This window comes from Rhyacophila brunnea, unplaced genomic scaffold, assembly GCF_057557595.1.
Source record: "Rhyacophila brunnea isolate RB1 unplaced genomic scaffold, BYU_Rbru_1.0 scaffold_19, whole genome shotgun sequence".
Classification (NCBI taxonomy): Eukaryota; Metazoa; Arthropoda; class Insecta; order Trichoptera; family Rhyacophilidae; genus Rhyacophila; species Rhyacophila brunnea.
In genome coordinates, this window is record NW_028232848.1 from 15581027 (window position 1) to 15606641 (window position 25615).

Consider the following 25615-nt stretch of genomic DNA (forward strand, 5'->3'; position numbering starts at 1 on the left):
GAATTCTCTTGTAAAAACGGAGTCCCCAACCCCGTATGTGGGTGGTTCGGGTCCACGTTCTTGCCGACGCTGTTCCACGTTCCTTGCTTGGTTGGCCAACACTGCCGTATTCATCTCGGTTCTATCTCGCGCTACCTCATAACTGTCGATATCCCGCAGAGGGTTCGACCAGTAGCCCGGCGTACTTACTTTCTGCCCCCATAATACTTCAGCTGGGGAAAAACCCGTAGCTGCGTTTTTTCGGCGTCTAAGATCGCCTAAAATTTCGGTGACATGTTCATCCCAGGTATTTTGTTCCAAACCGGCCAACCTAATACGTAACCCTTTCTTAATTTCCTGATTTCTTCTTTCCGTGGGGTTTTCTCGCGGCATCCATATGGACGTATTCCATTGCAAGGAATCCCAGCGTTCAAGTGCCGCAATCCAGGCCGGGTGATTGAACTGGGTTCCATTATCTGTGTTATGTTCAAAATGACCATAACCAACATTCATACTCTGGCAACCCCGTCGAATATTTATGGTCAAGTCATGGAGCGTTCGCGATTCCACAGATGTCGCTGAGAGAATTTCCGGCCGCAGCGGACGTCGCGAGGTGTGAAAGTAGGAACAGGGCTTTTTGATTCGGTCTGTCATACAGGATAGTCGTGCTCTGCTTTGGTTTTACCAACATTTATAATGGACGTCACTTAAAGCAGCACGATTGCAGCCGCAGTGCTTGAGGCCTCTGTGTTCGTTCCAAGTTTGGTATTGTAAAACTATTATTATTTGATTCACTTATCTTCCAATGTTTCTTTTAAAACTTAGCTGCTTGCCGTTATTATAGTATTTCCTTAATAACCTTTTAATGTAATATTCTTGTTTTCGCTATAATATAGTTTGGTCAAGTACATAATTTGCTCTTTCATTTATTATTTCCCCTTTATTCCACTCTGCTATATAATTATAATCTTTCACGGTATCAAGACCGTGTGGCGCCCAGGACTTTAGTAAGTACATCTTTAATCATAGATTGCACGTGCCTTCAGCCGTGCAATTCCTTTTTTGTATTCAAATTTAATTTTTTACAGTTGTCAGTTGCGAGGTTACGGAAGTAATTTTGTTCAGCTTTTTCTTTTTCTCTTTTATTTTGTAGTTGTGACGATAAGGATCACAACTACAAAATATTAATATATCATTGGCGCGCTTCTGAATTGTTTTTTTTCTCACCTTCGTTTTGTTACAATGTTTCATACTTCGGTTGTAGAGAAAAAACAATTATCATTTTCAAGCTATTTGTTCCGTGATTTCGTTGACTGGCAACATTTTTATTCGTCTGATTCATTTCGTAAATCGAAACGTCAGATTGGTGTCGGTCGATATTTAATTTATATTTTTGCTGTCAGATTAACATTGTAAGTTTGGTGAATCATTTAATATAGTTCGTTTATTTAATGTGTTTTGTTTTATTTAAATTCAAAGTTTGGTTCAGTTTCATTTGTTTCTTATAGTCTTTTTCTGGCTGATCATTGTATTGTGACATTTTGTGGATTCCTACCCACACTAAATTTAATATTATATTTCATGTTTCAACATATGTGGTGACATATCTTTAGTACTACCATTTTCAGTTTGTGCCCAAATTCTTTCTTATTGTTTTCACATATTATAATTTTGTTTTTTTGAGATTTCAGAAATTTTTGGTTACCTATTATCGATGACGGAAATTGGTATATCATCGATCAATAATGATGATGGACGGAAACAAATTAATACCAATGGAATTAAAACATTTCCTAGTTATTACATACTTGGAATTCCTAAAACAGGTCAATGTTTCTTTATCAATATCTTAACATAATCAATTCATTTGCATCAAAATTAGTTTTTTTCATCTCGTCAAATCTGTTTCTTGCGGAATCATCATGGTTTCAAACCGTCCTTTGCTTCTGGCTTCGTATTATCGCCGCTAGAGTTGATATTTCTAAACTAAATCTAAATTGTTTTTTCAATAACAAAATTTATAATTTGGTTTAAATCAACTTCCGCAGATTTTTGTTTATTAGAAAAGTAAAATTATTTAATTTAAAGGACTCATCGCATATAGTAAATTATTATTAATGAAATAGATTTACTTAATTAAATCAATATTTTCCTGATTCATTTTTTTCAAATGTCAACGTTAAAATTTATTTAACTTTCTGATCTCTCGATTCCTCAGTTATGAAGTGATAATCAATTTTCCTTTTAATTTATGCCAGTTTTCACTAAATTTAATTCTGTTCAATTTAACTTTTTTGAATTTTTCTTGTTACTGAACCATTCTAAATTTTTGTTTTTTGATTTTTCTTTAAAACATTAGTTTTGCAAATATCCGCATTTATACAAATAAATAGCGTGTCTCTTGTTGATTATTAGATAATTCAAATTTAATAATATGTTCCGCTAAATACTTTTTCATATAACTTTTTACTCATTTCTGTTCGGAACTTTAAATGTCATTTTATTTTAATATATTTTGGTTTGGACAATCATTATGATTTGTTTTGCTTTTGAAATTTATTAAATCATTAATTTTGCAATCTCAATAATAAATATAGTTTTGCTTGCATACTAACTATCTCATATTCAACTTTAACGCTGGATTCTTTTATTATATTCATCTAAATTTTTATACATCATATCCTATAGATTGCTTTGCTTGATCCTAACGTAGTTGGTTTTTTCTCTTTTTTTATTGTGTTTTGGTGATACCTTCTTGCGTAGCAATTCAACTATATCTATATCTTAACGATATTTACTTCTCATCTAACTGTGATTAAATTATCATTTATTAAATTTTTTTTGTACATTATTAGTCGACTTTATTAAAATTTTTTGATTATATTTACAAATATTATTTTGACTAATAATACTTCATTATTAAAGAATCATTACAAAAGTAATTTTTCATTTTTTTGGAAGTTACTATGCACGCATTACAAATTGCGTTTGATATTCTTTTGTCTTTGTTATATATATATATTATTTGTTAACATTGATAAACACCCCAGATTTTAATTAGTTTTTTTTGCCTCTATACAGCTTAATTTATCTCATAATAAACCGCTTGTGTTTATTTCTTGAATCTGAATAATTTTTGCATTTTTTTTCCTTTCTTATTTTTTGGCATTTTACACCTTTCTACATTGTACTTTAATCTCATATCGTGGTTTCAGATGACTGTGCGCTGACCGTATTTTGATCGTGGCTTTTCAACTGCCATAACCAGCCAAGTGAATACCGTGTTTTGCAGTCTCTCGGAGCAGAGGTATACCCTATCCGCTATAGCAGATATTGGCCCAAGTGCGGCATTTAATTTTAATCAATCGGTGCTACGGGTTCCCGCTTCGAGAGGCGGGTTTCACTCTTGGGCGGGGAGCAGTTGGATACGCTTCGAGGAGTCATTTTTGCTTTCATATTTCTATAGTACAATTTTACAAATTTATATCGCCTTGCCAATTTTGCATCAAATTCTAATAAGGTTTGCTATTATATTTGTCTTCGCGTGTGGTTTTCTTTCGTTTTATTTTTATAACTTATTTTCTTTACATTGTCTAAGATGGTATATTAAGCTCACACAGTTCAATTCAGGAGGAGTTTTTTTTTTATTGATGGAAGATTTTGGAGATTTTAATATTTTTTTTTTTGACTGCTAGCCTTTTTCTATGCGCGTTCACGGGAACTGAAGGTGGACCCGTGACGTCTCTCTCTAAAGACCTTGGGTGCTGAAGACGGTCCCCAAGGCAGGTGTCTTTTTTCTAGCAGTCAAACTCTGTACGGAAAGGAGGGCTGTTCGCTTGCCTTTTCGTCACATCTGCAGCCATGGAATTCACCTTGAACGTGGGGATTCTATTGGACTCGACTGACTTTAGGTCAATTTTTAATAAGTGTTGCCTGAATTGGATTGTGAGGAACCATTCTTTTGCTTAAATTCTTCTTGGCCGTTATTCATACGGAACCTGTTGCATGTTAGTTTATTTGTTTTTTTTATATAGCCCTCACTTGAATGTGAGTTGCGCTATAACCTATATTGGTTATTAATTACATTTAACTTCCGTCGCGATACTGGTGCCTTTGCAGTTGTCTGTTTTGCTTGTAGCGTTTCCTTTAGCTTCTTTATTTTTTTTATTATCCGAGGCCACATCTCTGGGATTTCAGGCTTGGGATTAGTGCATACCCAGGCACGGAATAATGCACCCAGAAGAGTAGTAAGTCGAGGGTAGTCTCTTGTGTTGCGGGATCGAGTTCATTTTAGCGTTCACGGTGTGGTAATCATATAGTAGGTTAAGTTAGTTTAGGCTTCATCCCTAGAGTAGTCCTGAAGAATGAACCGTGTTACGTTACGTGTTACCCATTTACTTGAAAAAGAAAACATGTCAATGAATATACTATTATTATTATTGCATGTTACATTATAGCATGTTGGATTTATATGATAAATTATATTTCGTTTGACATGCGTCATTTGCACCCGCGACCCGCAATCCGCGCATCGCCTTGCCACGATCTTTTTAGACCGTGCCTCAATTGAGGTATAACCTTAAATGGACGCGGATAAAATTAAATGAGAAATGCCTCAATCATGGTTTTTCTTGGGTTTTGGGATAAATGATAGTGACTAATGCAGGATGTATGATAGACGCGACGTTCGCTCTAATCGTATAATATTTGTACAACGAAGATCGAACATATGCGTTTTGATTGAGTCACTCTATAGTTAACGACTGCTTAGCTTTAACAAGCCTAGGCGCGTCCGCTGTCTTGAAGTAAATTAATGAAACTTTTTTCACGGTTGACTCACGATCCGTGACTGCTAGTCGCCTGGTCTTGTGACAATAACTGGGATTTTTGGTAGGTAGGAAAAAAGGAATGAGGGTCACCATAATTGGCCCAACCATGTGATAATACTCAAATTAGGAACAACGTACTGTCTTCTGTAACACATAATGTTTATATATTATTAACATATCATTTTTTGTTACCCATTAACCGAAGTATGACATTCCTTAATGGCATTAAAATAATAAAAAAGAATTAAAAGGGGGTAAAATATCAAGGAAAGAAGGAGGAAGAATATGCGGTGATTACTCAAAAATTCATTATAATATACCTATCTCCCTAATTTTTCAGAAAACATTAGTATAATCGTATTACATTTTTCACGTTTATATGTGTAAAATTGTTTTAAATTTAACATGTATCTCAATCTTGATTTTTTTAACTTATTCTGAGATCATAATCATACCTAATATAAGTCTCTAATTTCTCAAATTGTATGGAAAGAAAGCTATATAAAATGTTTTTATTAAACATAATTTCCAGAATATCGGTACCTATATCTACTGAAAGTCATTTAGACATGGGAACACTGCTGAGGAACACATTTTATTTGAAATTTATATGAACTTTGTTTGAGCTGTCAAACAAAGTAACGATAATCTTTGCGTCTGTCAATTGATTATAGCATTTTACTTCTTAATAGTATTTCAACTTAAATAAATTCCATCGAATTGCTTAGCTTTCTTGCATCGTTGAACTTTTTAAACGGCTTTTGTGTTTTCTTATTTACGGGACGAAGTGTTGCCATCAATTTGGCAGCTATCAATTATTGTGTAAACCAGCGCTTTCGGCACTCACCCCCGCCTCCGCCCCCTAACCTACATTCATTCGAATAAATTTAGATTTATTTTATCAAAAACACGAGCATTGGACGAAACTTTAAGCTGGCCATTGCCAACAAATTGAGCATTTCAAATCGCTACAAAACTAAATTGTGCGGAATTATTACGGCCTACGACGGTTTGTATTAAAAAAATAACAGTCACAGTGATTTTTTTATTATCATGAAATATATTCCTTAAACCATGTTATACTTATTATATAAATATTATGACGTCACAATATTATTTATAAAATATGTTAATTGCTATTTTTTTAACCCTGCCGAAGCTGGAAAATTATTATCGAATCTATTATTAGAGGCAACTTATATGAAGTATGACTAGGTATATGGAAAGCCTGCAGCGCAGCCAAATTTGTTCTAAAGATTATTTAGTATGCCTATTTGTGCGTTTCTATAGGACTCACTGCCAGTTATCTTTAGTCTGTCCGCCAACAACGTGACACTGAGTTAATACAAACTATGTTTTGGGCTGTGTAAATATGCACAAACACTTTGTATGACAGTAAAATATCCGATATGATTAGTTACCACCTAGAAGTACGAAATAATATATATATATATATATATATATATATATATATATATATATAATTCTTTTCAATGAACTAACATTTAGCGCGTACTGAGTGAATCTGTAAGCTCAGTTATCAGTGTTACACTGCTGTTATGAATTGGGCGTATTTGAGGAAATTATACATTTTACATATATATAAATTATTGACGATATGTTTCTAGAGCCTACAAAAAATGCAGTTTGATGATCACATAACAAAAAAAACAATTTTCAAAAACAAAAAACAAACAACAGATACATTAAATTTGTGCACTACTAGATGATCCAAGTTATTAATTCGAGCCAACACCGAGGTAGATCCAATCGTTTTCACAAAATTGCAATAACAATATGGAAAATTTAATATATTATACTATAAATCAATTATTATACCTTACTCTTACTTGTATTAGATAAAGATAAATATGTGGGGGTTAACGATACAAACCTTGTCAACAAGCTCCATTCGAACTGTATACATTGCTATATAGGGGCTGATGCACTCGGACATTACCTTTTAAGATAAGGAATGCAAGTTACAGACTGATATGCAATGTATAAACCTAGGGGCAGCAGGTTATATGAAAGTATGGTGAGGTGGGCTGGTAATCAATTTGTGGCAAAATTTCCACGTTAACATTATATATGGGTACGTTATAATGACCAAAGTAAATCATCCGTGATGCCCTGATTTTTTTTTATCGCGTCGCTATTTCTCGTAAGTTGTCGGCTACTGTTGGTCTGCTTCATTCAGTTGTATGAGAAAGCCGATTTCTTGCCCCTCTTTTTATTTAATATCGCTATGGTAGAAACGCTGCGGGGTTGCAGCGATGCGACGGTCGATTAATCTACAGTCAGTTATTCAATTGTCGTATACGTCAGCGCCTAGAATTATAAAAACACCTATCTTGCATTCCTTAATCGTTACTATAATTATTATATATATAGAGTATCACTACCCTGGAGTGGTAACACCCGACGCAAAAATTCCCATTTTGGATCGACCTAAAAATGTAATTAAAGTGAACATAATAATATCGACTATTCATATATAGGTAGTAACAACACCCCCTCAACGATACGCCACTGCGCACTTCGTTGATGAATTTTCCTAGCTCAGTCGGTGAGGGGTTATTAATAATAACGTTGTTTCCTTTTGAAAAAGTCGGTAATGACTCGGTTTATTTTCAGTATGTAGCGTCCAGTAGATAATATTTTTACAGGCCAATGTAGGTGAAGGCGGCAGACAAGTAACGTGATGACCGATTACAGCGAACGCGAGAGATATTTCCCACCCGTAGGTAAACGGGATGTGAAACTCTCACCGGGGAGTACTTTGGCGTTCAAGAAGCGAAGAGATGCGCGGCAAAACTGGTGAGACTGGTCCAGAGTGTTTGAAGAGAGGCTGTTAGTAGAGAAGATGTTGTTCCTGAGAGAAGATCCGGTAGACTGATAAAAATCTCTCGGATGCGCCCTCTTTTATAGCAGCCTCCCTTATTTTAATTGGTCCAAAGAGTTTGAGAAGGGGTGACCAAAGATTCTACTATGTCCGTTAATTTCGTACTGCGTAATATCTCTTGTTTATTTAATAGGAATTTACTGGATTGTCAGAAGGACCAAGTATCAAGAGATAATATATTCTGTGCACGTGGATGGATATATTGACGTTATAAAATATCGTCTATCTAATTCTATGGATTTTATATGAATTTATTTAGAGCATTTAAATAGCTATCTCCGGCATAAACTCGCGGTTTTAGTCTTATGCCAGGAGTAAACACACGATTTGATTAGCGTTTAAATTACATGCATTTACAACTACTTACTAGGTACCTATTGACATAATAATAGGCCCTGTAATTATCATCCATCAACCCTCACATAAATATCTGTGATTTTATGACATAAACCTGCCTGTTGCCTTTACCTTTTACAATTTTACATTTTTAATGATAACAATTTATTCTTAAAACTACGTCTTATATAGTAATACGAAATAATATTTTACTATTTCCAAAAAATAGCAAAATACTACTTCTGGCAAAGGAAATCCGGTGTCAATGTGCAAGAGTATATCGACCGGCGATATGCCCCCACCTTGCCCGATTTATATCGCTGTCTCTTTTCCCGCGCAGCTATATAAGGTCATGATTTTAATTTATTTGATCAGAAATTGGCGAAGCTCACGCTAGTTGCCATCAAGAATTTATTCGTTCTTAAATATGCGAATTTCCTTATGATTTTTATTACAGACGACAGATACAAATATGATGAGCACAAAAATCGAACAATATTTCATAAAAATTGATCAATACAATTTACAGCTTGGATACTTTCTTTTAAAATTTGAAATCTCTTCGGAGTACGATCTCGCGTTATAGTTGTTTGTAGAAATCTGTTGACATTGTATCTCGTATTAGAAGTACGGTTTGACATACATTTTACCAAGAAGTTTTTACATAGAAATTTAGATCTTTCTTCTAGTAATGTTATCTTGGCTTCGGCAAGTAGTATGTTAGTAGGTGTACTTTTTCTTAGGCCAAGAGCCAATCTGATAGCTTGGTTCTGTAGTCGTTCTAACTGTAGCTTTGCTCCTTTATTTTTTGGGAAGTAAATATAGCTTCCATAGTCCATTATGGATCTGATGTAGCTTTTATAGAAAGTTATTAGAGTGGAAGGGTGTGATCCCCACCAAGTACCTCTGAGGAACTTTATAATGTTGGTGGCTCTATTGACTTTCTGGGCAATGTAATTGACATGTTTATCAAAAGAAAGCTTGAAGTCAAAATAAATACCTAGAAATTTGGCTGATTCAGTTGATTTAATCATCATATCATTCAATTTAATTTGAAATTCTCCCGGCAGTATTTTGTTTTTGTTGAAATGTACGAATACCGTTTTCTCCGGAGATAGATCCAAACCCAGTTTGAATAGATTATTTCTAATTGTTTCTAGTGCACATTCCATTATATTTTTATCCTGATTGGGGTCTTTAGTTTTAAGGAACAAAGATATATCGTCTGCAAATTGGGAGACTGTTATAGCTTTCGGTATATTGCGAACAATGTGGCTAACGTATATAATGTAAAACAGCGGACTTAAAATTCCTCCTTGAGGAACGCCTTTATACAGTGTTCTCGGGAGATCTATGTTTGAATTAGTATAGATTAATCTCTCGTAGACAAGAAAAAAACAGAATTTAACGAGTTTAAAGGGGCACCCTATTTGTGCCAATATTTCAACGAGAATATCTGATTGAACGTTATTGAAGGCTCCAATCACGTCCAAAAAATACCTAGCGTATGTTTTTTTTCATTAAAAGATTCTTCAATATACATTGCAACATTTGTTAGGTTATCCGCACAGGAAAAACCTTTCCTGAATCCGGTTTGTGTATCTGGGATAATTTTTTCTCTTTCCAGCCACCAGCGAAATCTATTTGCGACCATGATTTCTAAGATTTTGCAGACACATGAGGTCAGTGCAATAGGTCTTAAGCTATCCGAATTAGGTTTATTAATAAAATGTATAAATATGCTTTTCTATTCGTCAGGGAATTCCATGCTATGAAACATGAGGTTAAAAATGTCAAGGAATATATGTTTTATTGGAGTGGGAAGCATATTAATGACTTCATACGTTATCCCATCCGTTCCAGGTGCGGAATTATGTTGACGAGAATTTAATGCTATGCTGAATTCTATGAAACTAAAGTGAGTGTCGAATAGCGTGTTATTTTTGGTAACAGGGAAAATGTTAGGGTTACTTGGAACCCACGGTGGGCATAGTCTTTCAAGAGCAGCTTCAATTTTCTCTTTATTTTGCATATTTTGTTCAATACTATCGGGTCTAATTTTTATCCATTTGTTTTTAAAAATTTTTGCTTTTTCCCATGTATACTTAAGGTCTGTGCTAAAATTGATGGTCTCTGCAAATTTTCGAAAGCAGTCACTCTTTTTCTTTTTAAAAGTTTTTTTAGCTATGGCAGCATTCTTTTTGTATTCAATTAAGTCTTTAAAATCTAAGGTAAATTCCCATTTTTTTAAGGCAGTTTTTCTTTTTCTCTTTACCTTATCACACTCTGAATCCCACCATTCTACTGGATTGCTATGGCGAAATTGGGGATTATTCCCTTTTTTTGGGGTGCAATCTATGATTGCTTGTGTGATTTTTTTAATGAGGAATTTATACTGCGAGACTGAACTTAAACTGAGAAAAGAATCTGTTTTGAATTCATTAATATTTTCAGCCATTGTATTTTTAAATTTAACCCAATTAGTTTTTTTGGTCTGCAACTTGAAAGTCTTTTTGAAATAAATTGCTTTTTGTACAGATAAATTAATACGCACTGGATAGTGATCCGATCCCCGGGGGTCTTCATCTATATTTAATACAATCTGTTGTAGAAGATTAGGAGAAGAAAAAACTAAATCAATATTTGATTTTGTACCTCGTCGCAGATCAATACGGGTTTTAGTACTATTGTTTATTAAAATTAAGTCGTAATCAGCTAAAGTATAGATGATTCTAGAACCATTTATATCATTTCTATTGCAATTCCACGCGACATTGTGGGCATTGAAGTCTCCCACCAATATGGTTTTATCATCTAATAGAGTATTACTAAAAACTTGGTCCCATTCCTGAAGCGACAGATTTGTATTATTTCCGCTATTGCTCGGGGGCCTATAAACTGCAATGATATTAATTTTATCTTTAAGGTTAGTCAGTGTAATGCCCAAAACTTCAGTGGATATGTTCGGAATGATGAGGTTGTTAATAGCTTTGTAAGCTATAGTATTTCTAATAATGAAAATTATACCTCCTCCTCTGGCGTACGTCCTGTCTCGCCGAAGCACCATAAAACCTGGGAAGCTAATAACTATGTGAGGAATGGTGTCGTTTAACCATGTTTCCACGCCTATAAAAATATCAATTTCATCTAGCATCACTCTAAGCTCCTCTAGTCTATTAAGAATGCTTCTTGTATTCCAGAAAACAATACGTATATCAGATTGAATAAATTGGTTAACTTTGTTGCTGGAATTATGCATTATGTTATTGTTCCTCTTGTCCTTCCAACGAACTAATATCTTCACTGGAAACTTTTAATTGTGGATTACTGAGTCTTTTCTTGATCTTTGTTATGCGACTTTTAATGCTGCGTTCTTTTAAATGACTATAGATTTCTGTTAGCATGTTATTAAGAGCTTCTATATCAGTAGTAAATTCATTAGCAATCATTTCGGTATTGGGATTTCCATGTGTTTTCACAAGGAAACTGAGCAATGTTTCATAATCGATTGGAAATCTATGACGATTACTTTCAACATGTTCATGACGATATATCTTTGTTCCTTAAAACTAAAGACCCCAATCAGGATAAAAATATAATGGAATGTGCACTAGAAACAATTAGAAATAATCTATTCAAACTGGGTTTGGATCTATCTCCGGAGAAAACGGTATTCGTACATTTCAACAAAAACAAAATACTGCCGGGAGAATTTCAAATTAAATTGAATGATATGATGATTAAATCAACTGAATCAGCCAAATTTCTAGGTATTTATTTTGACTTCAAGCTTTCTTTTGATAAACATGTCAATTACATTGCCCAGAAAGTCAATAGAGCCACCAACATTATAAAGTTCCTCAGAGGTACTTGGTGGGGATCACACCCTTCCACTCTAATAACTTTCTATAAAAGCTACATCAGATCCATAATGGACTATGGAAGCTATATTTACTTCCCAAAAAATAAAGGAGCAAAGCTACAGTTAGAACGACTACAGAACCAAGCTATCAGATTGGCTCTTGGCCTAAGAAAAAGTACACCTACTAACATACTACTTGCCGAAGCCAAGATAACATTACTAGAAGAAAGATCTAAATTTCTATGTAAAAACTTCTTGGTAAAATGTATGTCAAACCGTACTTCTAATACGAGATACAATGTCAACAGATTTCTACAAACAACTATAACGCGAGATCGTACTCCGAAGAGATTTCAAATTTTAAAAGAAAGTATCCAAGCTGTAAATTGTATTGATCATCTGATTTTAAAAAGAGACTTCTACAACTTTTTTAATTATACATATGAGGATATTATATATAACGTTTTAACTAATACAAAAATAGGAATGGAGCTATCGCACTCCGACTCTCCCGACTTATTATTCAAGTCCAAATTTAGCAATCAAAATGTAGTCCAAATTTTTACGGATGGAAGCAAAATTCCCGATTCACCTTCAGTAGGTGTAGCAGTGTTCTTCCCCCAATCCAACACGTCGGTTGCCAAAAGTGTCCACAGATTCACTTCCATCTATACAGCAGAGTGCTTAGCCTTATACGAAGCCACTAAAATTGCACTTAATTACAAAAATAAAAATATCAACATTTTCACTGACTCCTTAAGTCTGATTCACTCGCTCGAAAATCCAAATTTCAGCATCAAAACTAATGACTACATTCTTAATATTAGAACCAACATTTCCAAATTTAGCAATAGTAACGAACACGGTACAAATATACAGATATACTGGATTCCAGCACATAAAGGAATTAATGGCAATGAAATTGCGGATCAATTGGCAAAAAAATCTGTAAAATACCCATCAGAAAATATAAGAATTCCATACACAGATTTTAAAGCCCAGTTTAAACAAACAATGAGCGAAAATAACGGTAAATATTTAGAAAATCTTGGGAAAGAAAAGGGAACACACTACTATCAAAACTTTTATAGTAGATCTCCTAAAACTTGGATTAGTAAACATTGTAAAATAAAGCGAGATGTAATAGTGACAATAGCTAGAAGCAGGTCAGGGCATTACAGTCTCAACGAATCATTGTACAAAATTAAAGTGGTAGATAGCCCTCAGTGTCAGTGTGGACATCCCACTCAAGATCTTAACCACATTGTCTGGCAATGTGATGCCTATGACCAGGAGAGAGAAGTGTTATTGAATAAGTTGGGGAAATGCAGGTTATACCCTCCTTTTACGATTAATTCGTTCCTGGCAAAACCAAATATTTCAGTTATGAAAATTGTACATGAATTTCTCCAAAAATGTAACGTAAATGTCTAGTGTATAGTGTAACAAAAATGTAATTCTGTATCATTAACAATGTAACTATTTATGCCTGTCGTTAAAAAAAAAAATGTATGTATACTTTTGTAAACCATTGTAAATCAGAATAGCCTTCCATTCAGAGAAGAGCTCAATTGCTTCCAAATAAAGAAAAAAAAAAAAATTTCATAAAAATTAAATTTAAGAGACTCTACTGAAGTTATTGCGTAGGCCCGCCGATGCATACACCTATTAATGCATCGGCTGGCCTTTTTGGCTGTTGTTATGCGGTAATGGCAAGGGTGGCCATTCGCAGCATTCTCACCTACTTACACCGACTCGCACACATACCCGCGCGTTAGCTGGTGTTGCCATGTTATACATTGATTCTATAATTATTAGTTTAATTATTAACGAGTTTATAGATGGAAATATCATTCGATTAGTGTGTTCCACATAACATTTTATACATCTTATTATAACCTCTCGCTACTGCATTCGTCTCTTTATTTTGACAATCATTCTGGCCCATTTATACTATTACATATTATATTAAACTTATACCTAACATTTTATATTACATCATCACAGGTTTTATTGTACAGAACAAGGCAATTTCACATCCATCATTCTTTTATACTGTATTACCTTGTTCGTAGCAATCGATGCCCCGTTCGATATGTTTACATACCGAACGGGTAGCGTAAAAACCTGTGAACAGATAAACAATTTATATATGATTCGACAAGGAAGCGTTTTAGGCGTTTTACTAAGCCGTATAGTTAGAGATCAGGTTTACATGTCGGCTTATTACTAATCAATTTATTATGCGAAGGCACCTACCTACAGGTAGGTGGTGACAATTCGCCCCCTCCGATGAAAGCCGACATGTACAGCCTGACCTCATCGGCCGCCTATACCTTCCTTGTTCAACCATTATACACATATAATTATTTTAGTTTAATTTTCCAGCCTCGGATTGCTTATATTCGCTTCTGTGCCCGATGTGGAAGTATTATTCGTTCGTTCTGTACACATCGGGCCATATTTCAGAATATGTTTACGCTATAACACTACTATTTATGGTATTTTTTAATATTTATAACTACGTAATTAACTTAATTTTATGGGTGGTTTTCGTTTCATGTCTTCCAGATAGACGGCAATTGTTTTGTCGTCCTATCTGGGTCCGTATACATTTCGTTTTCGTTTACAAATTACAGTTACAATTGACAATTTATAATTCACTGGTCTGACTGCAGCTCGGTAGAGAGTTTCATTAATTGCAATCGTTGACTCCTCCGAGTGCCAGTCTTACGGGGGTGTGTGCCCTCCGCTAACCGTTTTTTATTTATTCTTTCGTTAACTTTCTTTCGGTTATTATACACGTTCATAGGAATAGGTGTGGCCACATCTACTCCTATGGTGACAATTGTTTCGGGTGTCGATACTTGTGTCGAACTAGTTGATGGCATAGTCTCCTCGCAGATACTGGGAAGTATTTTGAGAGGGCGTATCCTTTTCCATGTCCTTTCCTTAACCTGTGCTAAGGGCAACTCGTCTTCAGATTCCTCACGTCGCGGTGACGGGGTTTGGGGTTGTGCACTACCCCGCTCCACCTCCTCCGGTATCGCAAGTCGTTCGGAGTCGCCGTCTAAAGCACTGGGTTCTGCGAGTATGGCTTCCATCCGTCCTTCATCATTATTGTCATCCTCGTCATCCATGTTTTCGGTAACTTCCTCTTCCGTCGGAGGGTAATACTTTCTGATATGATCGATGTGGAATTTGTACGGTCGTCCACGGCGATCTACGTAGAACATTACGTCGCTGACTTTCCAAATGATCAGATGCGGGCCGCTCCATTTGAGATCGAAGCCGGCACACGCACCAGGTCGTTTCTTTGGGAATTCTCTTGTAAAAACGGAGTCCCCAACCCCGTATGTGGGTGGTTCGGGTCCACGTTCTTGCCGACGCTGTTCCACGTTCCTTGCTTGGTTGGCCAACACTGCCGTATTCATCTCGGTTCTATCTCGCGCTACCTCATAACTGTCGATATCCCGCAGAGGGTTCGACCAGTAGCCCGGCGTACTTACTTTCTGCCCCCATAATACTTCAGCTGGGGAAAAACCCGTAGCTGCGTTTTTTCGGCGTCTAAGATCGCCTAAAATTTCGGTGACATGTTCATCCCAGGTATTTTGTTCCAAACCGGCCAACCTAATACGTAACCCTTTCTTAATTTCCTGATTTCTTCTTTCCGTGGGGTTTTCTCGCGGCATCCATATGGACGTATTCCATTGCAAGGAATCCCAGCGTTCAAGTGCCGCAATCCAGGCCGGGTGATTGAACTGGGTTCCATTATCTGTGTTATGTTCAAAATGACCATAACCAACATTCATACTCTGGCAACCCCGTCGAATATTTATGGTCAAGTCATGGAGCGTTCGCGATTCCACAGATGTCGCTGAGAGAATTTCCGGCCGCAGCGGACGTCGCGAGGTGTGAAAGTAGGAACAGGGCTTTTTGATTCGGTCTGTCATACAGGATAGTCGTGCTCTGCTTTGGTTTTACCAACATTTATAATGGACGTCACTTAAAGCAGCACGATTGCAGCCGCAGTGCTTGAGGCCTCTGTGTTCGTTCCAAGTTTGGTATTGTAAAACTATTATTATTTGATTCACTTATCTTCCAATGTTTCTTTTAAAACTTAGCTGCTTGCCGTTATTATAGTATTTCCTTAATAACCTTTTAATGTAATATTCTTGTTTTCGCTATAATATAGTTTGGTCAAGTACATAATTTGCTCTTTCATTTATTATTTCCCCTTTATTCCACTCTGCTATATAATTATAATCTTTCACGGTATCAAGACCGTGTGGCGCCCAGGACTTTAGTAAGTACATCTTTAATCATAGATTGCACGTGCCTTCAGCCGTGCAATTCCTTTTTTGTATTCAAATTTAATTTTTTACAGTTGTCAGTTGCGAGGTTACGGAAGTAATTTTGTTCAGCTTTTTCTTTTTCTCTTTTATTTTGTAGTTGTGACGATAAGGATCACAACTACAAAATATTAATATATCATTGGCGCGCTTCTGAATTGTTTTTTTTCTCACCTTCGTTTTGTTACAATGTTTCATACTTCGGTTGTAGAGAAAAAACAATTATCATTTTCAAGCTATTTGTTCCGTGATTTCGTTGACTGGCAACATTTTTATTCGTCTGATTCATTTCGTAAATCGAAACGTCAGATTGGTGTCGGTCGATATTTAATTTATATTTTTGCTGTCAGATTAACATTGTAAGTTTGGTGAATCATTTAATATAGTTCGTTTATTTAATGTGTTTTGTTTTATTTAAATTCAAAGTTTGGTTCAGTTTCATTTGTTTCTTATAGTCTTTTTCTGGCTGATCATTGTATTGTGACATTTTGTGGATTCCTACCCACACTAAATTTAATATTATATTTCATGTTTCAACATATGTGGTGACATATCTTTAGTACTACCATTTTCAGTTTGTGCCCAAATTCTTTCTTATTGTTTTCACATATTATAATTTTGTTTTTTTGAGATTTCAGAAATTTTTGGTTACCTATTATCGATGACGGAAATTGGTATATCATCGATCAATAATGATGATGGACGGAAACAAATTAATACCAATGGAATTAAAACATTTCCTAGTTATTACATACTTGGAATTCCTAAAACAGGTCAATGTTTCTTTATCAATATCTTAACCTAATCAATTCATTTGCATCAAAATTAGTTTTTTTCATCTCGTCAAATCTGTTTCTTGCGGAATCATCATGGTTTCAAACCGTCCTTTGCTTCTGGCTTCGTATTATCGCCGCTAGAGTTGATATTTCTAAACTAAATCTAAATTGTTTTTTCAATAACAAAATTTATAATTTGGTTTAAATCAACTTCCGCAGATTTTTGTTTATTAGAAAAGTAAAATTATTTAATTTAAAGGACTCATCGCATATAGTAAATTATTATTAATGAAATAGATTTACTTAATTAAATCAATATTTTCCTGATTCATTTTTTTCAAATGTCAACGTTAAAATTTATTTAACTTTCTGATCTCTCGATTCCTCAGTTATGAAGTGATAATCAATTTTCCTTTTAATTTATGCCAGTTTTCACTAAATTTAATTCTGTTCAATTTAACTTTTTTGAATTTTTCTTGTTACTGAACCATTCTAAATTTTTGTCTTTTGATTTTTCTTTAAAACATTAGTTTTGCAAATATCCGCATTTATACAAATAAATAGCGTGTCTCTTGTTGATTATTAGATAATTCAAATTTAATAATATGTTCCGCTAAATACTTTTTCATATAACTTTTTACTCATTTCTGTTCGGAACTTTAAATGTCATTTTATTTTAATATATTTTGGTTTGGACAATCATTATGATTTGTTTTGCTTTTGAAATTTATTAAATCATTAATTTTGCAATCTCAATAATAAATATAGTTTTGCTTGCATACTAACTATCTCATATTCAACTTTAACGCTGGATTCTTTTATTATATTCATCTAAATTTTTATACATCATATCCTATAGATTGCTTTGCTTGATCCTAACGTAGTTGGTTTTTTCTCTTTTTTTATTGTGTTTTGGTGATACCTTCTTGCGTAGCAATTCAACTATATCTATATCTTAACGATATTTACTTCTCATCTAACTGTGATTAAATTATCATTTATTAAATTTTTTTTGTACATTATTAGTCGACTTTATTAAAATTTTTTGATTATATTTACAAATATTATTTTGACTAATAATACTTCATTATTAAAGAATCATTACAAAAGTAATTTTTCATTTTTTTGGAAGTTACTATGCACGCATTACAAATTGCGTTTGATATTCTTTTGTCTTTGTTATATATATATATTATTTGTTAACATTGATAAACACCCCAGATTTTAATTAGTTTTTTTTGCCTCTATACAGCTTAATTTATCTCATAATAAACCGCTTGTGTTTATTTCTTGAATCTGAATAATTTTTGCATTTTTTTTCCTTTCTTATTTTTTGGCATTTTACACCTTTCTACATTGTACTTTAATCTCATATCGTGGTTTCAGATGACTGTGCGCTGACCGTATTTTGATCGTGGCTTTTCAACTGCCATAACCAGCCAAGTGAATACCGTGTTTTGCAGTCTCTCGGAGCAGAGGTATACCCTATCCGCTATAGCAGATATTGGCCCAAGTGCGGCATTTAATTTTAATCAATCGGTGCTACGGGTTCCCGCTTCGAGAGGCGGGTTTCACTCTTGGGCGGGGAGCAGTTGGATACGCTTCGAGGAGTCATTTTTGCTTTCATATTTCTATAGTACAATTTTACAAATTTATATCGCCTTGCCAATTTTGCATCAAATTCTAATAAGGTTTGCTATTATATTTGTCTTCGCGTGTGGTTTTCTTTCGTTTTATTTTTATAACTTATTTTCTTTACATTGTCTAAGATGGTATATTAAGCTCACACAGTTCAATTCAGGAGGAGTTTTTTTTTTATTGATGGAAGATTTTGGAGATTTTAATATTTTTTTTTTTTGACTGCTAGCCTTTTTCTATGCGCGTTCACGGGAACTGAAGGTGGACCCGTGACGTCTCTCTCTAAAGACCTTGGGTGCTGAAGACGGTCCCCAAGGCAGGTGTCTTTTTTCTAGCAGTCAAACTCTGTACGGAAAGGAGGGCTGTTCGCTTGCCTTTTCGTCACATCTGCAGCCATGGAATTCACCTTGAACGTGGGGATTCTATTGGACTCGACTGACTTTAGGTCAATTTTTAATAAGTGTTGCCTGAATTGGATTGTGAGGAACCATTCTTTTGCTTAAATTCTTCTTGGCCGTTATTCATACGGAACCTGTTGCATGTTAGTTTATTTGTTTTTTTTATATAGCCCTCACTTGAATGTGAGTTGCGCTATAACCTATATTGGTTATTAATTACATTTAACTTCCGTCGCGATACTGGTGCCTTTGCAGTTGTCTGTTTTGCTTGTAGCGTTTCCTTTAGCTTCTTTATTTTTTTTATTATCCGAGGCCACATCTCTGGGATTTCAGGCTTGGGATTAGTGCATACCCAGGCACGGAATAATGCACCCAGAAGAGTAGTAAGTCGAGGGTAGTCTCTTGTGTTGCGGGATCGAGTTCATTTTAGCGTTCACGGTGTGGTAATCATATAGTAGGTTAAGTTAGTTTAGGCTTCATCCCTAGAGTAGTCCTGAAGAATGAACCGTGTTTGTTGAAGTCTACGACAGTCTCGTACCGCAATCGTAGACCTTTAACGTAGTTATTTAAATTTAGTTATCGCGGAGCTTCTCTCGTTTTTTTTCGTTCCCTTGTTTTTGTATTTAATAGGAAACCTACGCGTAATTCAGTACGCAGCTTAGATTATCAGCTCACGTTACTTTTATATTTATGCATTCAGGGAATCCAAGGTACTGCGATTGGTTGTCAACCCGCTGTTGAATTAGTCAGATTTGGTAGTCTGTACTATTTTGTTGTAGTTTAATTTTGCTAAATTTATTAAATATACGGATTGACGTTTGTCGTCAATACATTATACCGTTAGCCTCATACGCACGCCAATTCAAAAGTAGCTATTTACCATATTTTCTGTACTCATTACCTTTTAATTCAGTAATTGATCAAGTTGTGGAATGACTTTTTTCTTTTTTTTATTGCAATACTGTATTTAATACTGTGCGATGATCAGTCGACAGTTCATTTATTATTACCATACTGGTTTTTCTTCTTGACGTATTGCATTGCTTCCATCAACTATTTGCATCATTACACTTGAGCTGATTTTGATACCTTATTGTCAAAATCAGTAATCTAAAATCTGAATTATAAATAATCATTTTTATATATACAATGTATTTTACGCTTAGCGTCTTATTACTATTGCTTACTTACTAAAACTTATTGACTTAATTTCACAATTTATCTGGGTTGTTTATGAATGTATTTTGTTTTGTTTTGTAGATGCTTCTGTTTCCTATTTTTTTTTTTCATAAAAACAATTAGTTACTTCAAATCATTCTTCGTGGTGGAACTTCGTTAGGTAGGGAAAACTTCTACGATGGCTCCTAGACCTTCACTACCCCGTAGAACACCCTCCCGTTGGACCACCACACACAATTTCAAGATTACTTCCCTCCGACGTCAACCATCGGAGGCGAGCTTTACACCCATTTCTCGTCGTTTTTTTTACATAACATCTATCGAAGCATTATTATTGAAACGTACCAGCCCACGTCGTATGCCTCCTGGAAGGGTCACCCAAAACCGGAAAGCTACCACCAGGATACCGTCCGATGAAGCTGATGATTGAAAATTATGTTGCTTTCACATCTCCTTCCGTTTGCTGCCCTTTGTGCACGAGCCCCGGGAAGTTCACTCCTACTTTGAAGACATCCGGGACGCCTCAAGACGAAGCTCGCATCATGGCTGGACCTTCTCTTTTCCAAGGACGGGGATATTGTTATGTTCAAAATGACCATAACCAACATTCATACTCTGGCAACCCCGTCGAATATTTATGGTCAAGTCATGGAGCGTTCGCGATTCCACAGATGTCGCTGAGAGAATTTCCGGCCGCAGCGGACGTCGCGAGGTGTGAAAGTAGGAACAGGGCTTTTTGATTCGGTCTGTCATACAGGATAGTCGTGCTCTGCTTTGGTTTTACCAACATTTATAATGGACGTCACTTAAAGCAGCACGATTGCAGCCGCAGTGCTTGAGGCCTCTGTGTTCGTTCCAAGTTTGGTATTGTAAAACTATTATTATTTGATTCACTTATCTTCCAATGTTTCTTTTAAAACTTAGCTGCTTGCCGTTATTATAGTATTTCCTTAATAACCTTTTAATGTAATATTCTTGTTTTCGCTATAATATAGTTTGGTCAAGTACATAATTTGCTCTTTCATTTATTATTTCCCCTTTATTCCACTCTGCTATATAATTATAATCTTTCACGGTATCAAGACCGTGTGGCGCCCAGGACTTTAGTAAGTACATCTTTAATCAGAGATTGCACGTGCCTTCAGCCGTGTAATTCCTTTTTGTATTTCTAATTTAAATTTTTTACAGTTGTCAGTTGCGAGGTTACGGAAGTAATTGTTGTTCAGCTTGAAAAGGATGCACGCAACCCATGCCTTTGTCTCATGCTCTGTTCTTTTATACTCTACTCCAGCTACCTAGCTGTCGACACTTTCTCAGTTATCTCCTTTTATTTTGTAGTTGTGACGATAAGGATCACAACTACAAAATATTAATATATCATCTGATAAGATTGCCCTTGGGCTACCGTAGCGTTGGATAATATTATCATGGATCAAGGGTATAATATTACCCACTACAGCTGATCTCATCGGAAAAGCTTCCGTCCATCGTGAAAATAAGTCTATTATAACTAGTAGGAAGCGATTCCTTTTTCGCGACGTAGGGTAAGGTCCCATAATATCGAGAGCGAGAATTTCCCACGGCCTTTTGGCCTCTACGTGAGTCGTTTGGGCGGCTTTGGGCTGTAGGGCGCCTCGTTTTCGAGTGGCGCAAATGCTACAGGCCCGGACATAAGTTTCCACCTCACTTCGTCTCTTATGCCAGGCGAATCCCTCACGAATCGCGTAGTCGGTTTCTAAAGCACCTGGGTGCCCGTTTTCGTCATGAAAAGTTTTTAGTACCTCTTTAGTTAACGAGGCGGGCACTACGAGTTGTAAGCTCTGCCTGCTGCCTATTCGTACCAACGACCCGTTTCTAATAGCTAATCCCGCAAGTCCTCTATTCGAACCGTCGTTGGAGCGAATTTGTTGCATTAGTCCTCTGGTTATCGGGTCAGTTCGCTGACGTTCGATAACCCTTTGCCTTAGTGCTACGGTAGTTAGCAACATGGCCGTTACTGGTTTTGATCTGCGTATAGGAGCGGCCATTCGTTCATGTTCCTCATCAGGATTTTTATTATCACCGGCGGGTTCTTGGGGAAACCGCGAAAGATGATCGGCTAGGTGATTTTCTGATCCGGGGCAATGCTCTGTGTCAAAGTTGAACTCACTCAAGAGCATTCCCCACCTAGCAAGTTTGCCTTTTTGATGCTTCGCTGTATTAAGCCAAGTTAACGCTTGGTTGTCGGTAATAAGGGTGAACCTTCTATCTTCGAGGTACCCCCGGTATTTAGTGATTCCCCATACTGCGGCCAAGGTTTCCAGCTCATTGCTGTGATACCGGCTTTCGGCGTCGTTAACTCGTCTGCTCGCATATGCTATAACATCTCGGCCTCCGCTATCTTTCTTTTGAAAGAGCACAGCCGCAATTCCATGGCCCGAAGCGTCGGTTTGCAGGCAGAAAGGTCGTTCGAAATCCGGTCGCGCAAGTCGCAGAGGTTGTTTCAGTGCCTTTTTTATTAATTCAAAGGCTTCTGTGGCCTCATCTGTCCACCGAAACCGAACTGTGGTACGCAGTAAGCGTGTTAATGGAACGGCCATTTCCGCAAAACGATGAATGTATTCGCGAAGCCAATTACATAACCCAAGGAAACTACGCACCTCCTTTCGGGTTGTTGGTTGAGCAGCTGCTTCTACCTCTTGAAGGTGATGTAGCTGGGGTTCGTTGCCGGTGGCAGTAATACGGTGGCCCAGATAATCCACCTCGCGACATCCAATTCGACATTTCGCCAGCGCAACTCGTAGGCCGTGGTATTGTAACCTCTCAAACACTAATCTCAAGTGATTTGCATGGTCCTCCTACGTTTTACTATAGATAATGATGTCATCTAAGTACACCATGCAAAATTTATTGATCAAACCCACAAGAACCTCTTGGGACATCAGTTTTTGAAAATGCGTCACTCCGTTTTTCAAGCCAAATGGGAGAACACGAAACTGGTAACTGCTGCCATCAGTGGTGGCAAAGACAGTCAGCGGCTTCGTGTCCTTATGCAGCAAGACCTGCCAGTACCCAGAAACCAAATCCAAGCTGGAGAAGATGGTCGCCGTGCCGAGGTCCTTCAAGGTGTCTAGTATTAGTGGGAGAGTCGCTGCTTCTTCTATGATTTTACTGTTAAGTTTTCTAAAATCGATACAAAATCGAGATGATCCGTCCTTCTTGGCCACTAAGACTACAGGAGAACTATAGCTGGAGGTGCTCGGCTCGATCACACCATCAGCGAGCATTTGCTCGACGTCTTCCTGTATTTATTTTCTCTTGGCTTCCGAGTGTTTATATGGCATCAATCGAAAAGGTACTTTATCTTTTAAAAAGATTTTAAGTTCGCTGGTTCTACTTGGAGGGCCTGAATCAGCGAATCTGTCCTCGAAGTCCTTCATGACTTTGGTCAGAGAGATGCGTGCTGCTTCAGGAATCCCCGGATTTAATTCTGCCAACGTTATAGGTCCGCATGATCGATGCGGTTTAGCGGTTTGACAATGAATGGTTTGCCTCTTCTTGTCACCGAAGTGCATGCAGCGCCTTTTCAGATCAATGACCGCTTCTTGTTGACTCAAGAAGTCCAAGCCCAGTAGTAAGTCCACGCTTAAACCGTCAAACGCGAGAGCGTTCAGTTCTACCGGGCTATCGCGCAAATATCCGCGAATAAATACTTCGCCCCCGGTGCGTAAAGTTTCTCCATTGGCAGTGACCAGGTCTTGAGACATTCCCTTAACTTTATATGGTGGACACACTAAGTCTCTTCGGACTAGGGTCCGTGTAGCTCCGGTGTCGATAACAGCTTCGTAACTCCCGGTTACTCCATCAATGCGCAGGGGTAATCTAAGGAGAGGTTTCATATTTACCTGTGAGTTTACTCCCCCCCCAGATAAATATGCTCCTGCAGAAGTCACGTTATCCGACACTACATACTTCAAGTCACCATTAAGTTCCACACTATTCACTTTATCTATAATATTTTTATATTTAACACTATTATTATACCTATTTTTATTTAATATCAAACTTTCACAATTATTTTTCACACTTTTACTAGATAGATATATTTTATCACTATCATTGTTGTAATCCTTTTTAAAATCAACCCTATCTTGTGCGGGCAACAATTTAGTTTTATTTTTACATGGTCTATTTGGTTTTATATTTTTCTTTCTTCTTAATTTATTATCATTCGCGTTATCGTTGGTGATAATTGATTTATTTATCACGCTTGGTTGATTATTTCTAGTTAAATCGGATGAAGAAACGATAATTTCTTGTTGTCTATACAGTTGGATATTATTTATACGGCTGGCCGGTTGGATCGTGTCAGTACGTGTTTTTGTCGAGCTATCTTTAGTAACTCGTGTGGCGTTTGACGGTATTCCACTGTTTCTCAATATTTCCAACCGAGTTTTCGCACTCGCCGTATTATTTATATCAGCTTCGATATACATGTTATTATTTAATTCAGATACCATATTTACTTTATTCGTTAACATAATAGGGTCTTGATTAATGTTATATTGATATAGTACGTTAATATTTTATAAAAAGGATTGGTTTTTATTATTAATAGGATCAATGCCTTTATAACAAGAATTTAAATAACAAAATTTTGCGTCTGGCCTGACGTTAATATTTGACGTTAATTTATTACTTTGGCTTTTGAGATAATTTACGGGTCCTTTAAGAGCCGGGTAATTAATAATTTTGCCAGAGTCAGCTAAATATTTACTTACGGTTTGGTTTTGTGAGATCTCTGGATGGGCTGCGCCGTAGAGATGTTCTCTGTTTGTAGATAAAACTTGTTTCCAATCATTCTTCACCTTTCTTTCCTCGGATTTTCCCATAGTTTTACGTCTTCCACGTTCGTTACTAATTATTTCACCTAACAACGCCGAGCCAAATACTCTTCGTCGTTTTGACGTAATACCCGTAGTAGGCATTTTTATCTGGGTAGCACCATTTGTTTCGGCGTCGTTAGGCAAAGTTATACATTTATATGGAACGTAAAACTGTTTACTAACATAATCTTTCTTATTACCTTGAGGAGGTTTCACATATTCACTGTAGTCAGCCGTTAGAAGAACGTCCTGCCTTCCGCACTTAACACTAGTATTCAAGGACATTGGAAGAATGTTCCCACTTTTAGCACCATGATGTCTGGCACTTGCAGATCCCCAGTCATCACCGTCGAGCCGTGGGTGACGTCTAGCTCCTGCAAGTCCTCCTCATGGCTCCCTCTGGACGTTCTCAGCCGTTGTCGTCCTTTCTTGATATTCCGGTCGGTTGTAATCACCGCGCCAGTTCCCTCGGTAGTCGCCACGGCCTCTACCACGG

At 36.4% G+C, this 25615-nt stretch overlaps 1 long non-coding RNA gene across 2 annotated transcripts; it reads left to right on the forward strand.

Annotated features, from left to right (window-relative positions):
- The first annotated feature begins 16350 nt into the window (after window positions 1-16350).
- LOC147072776 (uncharacterized) lies at window positions 16351-21264 on the forward strand. Of its 2 annotated transcripts, none has more exons than XR_015070528.1 (3): window positions 16351-16648; window positions 18426-18517; window positions 20336-21264. It is a non-coding gene; the product is annotated as an uncharacterized LOC147072776 (long non-coding RNA). The 2 variants fall into 2 exon arrangements; XR_015070527.1 differs by lacking the exon at window positions 18426-18517 and adding an exon at window positions 16902-17036 and having other exon boundaries at window positions 16351-16622.
- The last annotated feature ends 4351 nt before the right edge of the window (window positions 21265-25615 follow it).